Below are 3,298 nucleotides of genomic sequence, written 5' to 3'. Positions count from 1 at the left end.
TTTTTTTTGTCTCATTGCAGGTTGGAGCACATATGGAACCACTAACCATGCTTCTTGCAGGTTTTCATGTTGCTAAAAAAATGAACTTGAATGTTTAACCATTTGTCTTTGAATGCATGTTGCTAAAAAAAAAAAATGAACTTGAATGGTTAAACACATTTTTCATTGAATGAATGTTGCTCAAAAACACACTTTTGAATGTCATGGATTAAAATCAACTTTCTTTGGAATGCATGCTTAAAACAAAAAAATTCAATCTTGAATGCCAAGGATCAATTAACCATTACAAATCTCTTTTTCACATGCAATCTAGGTAAAGTTGGATTTTTGGACATTTAAGAAACTTTGTTAAGTTAAAATACAAATTTACAAAAATCAATTTGAGTAGTTCCTTGGACTCACCTCTTTTCTAATCACCCATCAAATATTAACCATTGGTTGCAATCTCAGCACCATTTATGGGGATGGGTCTACTTGAAAAAGGTGTTAAATGTTCCACAATCTAACTCACTCACTTGGTCTTTGAATGTTTGCTTTAACTTTATCAAAATTCTTAAATGGTCAAAACTCTAGATTAAATCGATCACACTTCAAGTTTGGGCACTAAAATTGAACAACAACTGACGTGGAGAGCCTCTGGGCGCGCGCTTGAAATCGAATCTCACACACTTTTGTTTTGGGCTTAAAACAAACTCACACTCAATCTTGAATGCCTTAAAGAAAATTAATCGATACTTGACGTGGAGGGCCTCCGGGCGTGCGAGTTTTCTTTTGTTGACCCTAACTCTTCTTATTGTGTGCATTCTTTGATCGATTTACTTTTGTTGGCGCTTCAAGTTGGAATTGAACATTGTCTCTTAAACATGAGTGCTTGCAAAGTCTAGATTAGCACACATAAGAGTCAGTTGGTAAAAGAACAAGCGTGTTTTTTAGCCCAAGGTCATCCGAGTCTTCTCTCCCCTTGTCGTCTTTCGAGGCCATCTTGGGTGCATAAGATTAGGATCCAAAACCTTGTTTCTTTTTTAGGAGGCCTGCTTGGGGATTTCATCACCCCTTGGACGACCTCAACTCCAGCGTTTCGGCGGAGTATAAGAATCGGGAGGTGAATCGAAAGACACCTCTCTTGGGATCAAGATTTTGTCATTCGGGCTAAGCCTCAAGGAACTTTATACCCTTGAGAAGTGAAAGAGGAGAAGTGGGTTACCGCTCCTCTCGGCTGTGTGACATCCTTTTGGTCTCATCTATGGATTTGGGCCTCACATACCTTGCGTATATCGAGGACTTCCTAGCTAAACCAATTGTCTGCCTTGTAGAAAACCATCTAGGATGTTAATGTGTTTGGAGTGACTGATCGAAACATTTGTAGAACATACACACTCCTTGGCGCAAGTACCACATTCTGAGAACCACAAACTTCTATCTGGGTGTTCCTATCTATTGCTTGTTTTTATTTTACTTATTGAATGAATGTTTGCCAAACTTGGTCAATCCTAGCTTAGGGCACACTTAGCGTAGTCACTGCCTATTTTGGAAGTTGAACAAGTTGAAGCAAAACAACTGAGATTTTTCTCAAAGCCAAGCAGATTCAGGAATTTATGTCGGAACAACCCAAACCCAAATAGAAGTTTCACAAGGTCAAACTCAAGCCATCTCTAGCATACCAAGAACTTTCAGCCAAGAGAAAAGCAATAACACCAAGCCCACGAATTTCCAAACTCCACAAAGCAGAGGACAAAGCTACCAACGAAGCACTTGAAGAGGCCTGGTTAGAGCGCACCATCAAATTTAGCCAACATCCAGGAGTTAATCCTGCTTATGCCTTACCAACTAGGCATGATTTCTATGATTAGACACCCTTGTTTCTCCACATCTTCTTGGATAAGCTTCACTCTAGAGTCATCTTTGTAGAAAAGCCAACCATCTTAGGTTATCCCCTTAAGCATTATTAGCTCATCCATCTCATTTAGAAACATACCATCTAGCCAATAATCGAAATTCTGCATATCTAAGCTTTCAAAATTGTTGTCACCTTGCTAAAAGTTTGCCATTCCTAAAATCTTCCAAATCCACCAATCTCACCAAGGTTATCCCTTTGACATAGCTTTGTCTAGGGTAATCTAGCTTTGTCACTTGTTATCCCTCATCACCTTGAGCTAAAGGTTGGGATTCACAAGTGGTCAATCTCGTGTTCTTCCTAAAGGATCATCAGTCTATCCTTAAGTTGACACAATCACCACCAAGCTTCCACATAGGAAAGCAGACCTTTTGTACTTTGACAACATATCTTTGAAGTTAGAATCCCCAACCCAATCCTCCTTAGGTTTTTTCATATAGCTTTGCCTTAACCTAGGAAATCATTTGCATAGAAAAGCCTTTCCCCTTTTGCATCCATCAGCATTATTGCATCTCATCCCTAGGAGCATTTTTTCATGCCACCCGTCACTCGCTTAGCCAAGAAGAAAGAAACAATGGAGCCCTATCATTTAGATCAAATAGCCTCACCCCCCTTGAGCACTCAGCCATCCTTCAGCCTAGAGCCAGCTATGCCATCACCTACTGACATTGAAGCTTTCATGAACCAACCAGGAAATGCAGTATTGGTAAATGCCATTATAGACAAAAACAAAGAGACAATCATGGCTAATTTTCGAAGGGACAATGTAGGAACCTTTGACTTTGGAAGACCCCCTCCATTATCAAATCCATCTCACCCATTTTTTGGGTAGCTACCACCACCCATAGGCTCTTATGATCCAAATTATCCTCAATATATTCCAAAAGAAGAGCCTCCAGCCAATCCATATGACCCAACAGACCCAAACATACCATCATCCACCCAAGTTGAAATCTCTATGCCGCAAGCCAACCCAGCCACCACCACTCCATCCTTGGTTCATACCTCTCCACTCCAAACCCCCTTTACCCAAAACATCTCACCGTTCACCCCCTTCACTATTGCTACTGCTCCCACACCTAGCCTTCCAAATCCACCCATCTCCCAAATCAGTGCTAGCATCTTTGGCCAACCTCAACAATATACAATAGGGATGCCACCCATGGGGCCAAGTAATCAACCTTTTATCGCCCCCAGCTTGTTCACCACAGCCCAAAGCACAATCCCATCATTTCCATTAGGTCTCGGGAGCTCAATACCACCAGCCACAAATCCACAAGCTACTACCTTCACTCCACAAAGCTATCAAATCCCACAAGCTACTACCAATCTTCTACCAAGCTCCCAAGTGACCCTAGCTCCCACCACCACTCTACCAAGCTTCCAAATCCAGCCACAAAGCTA

The sequence above is a fragment of the Cupressus sempervirens genome, chromosome 4 (genome assembly GCF_028749045.1).
Source record: "Cupressus sempervirens isolate cs-2001-9-10 chromosome 4, ASM2874904v1, whole genome shotgun sequence".
NCBI classification, from domain to species: Eukaryota; Viridiplantae; Streptophyta; class Pinopsida; order Cupressales; family Cupressaceae; genus Cupressus; species Cupressus sempervirens.
The sequence above is the reverse complement of the archived record's forward strand: the minus strand, read 5'-3'. Positions refer to the sequence as shown.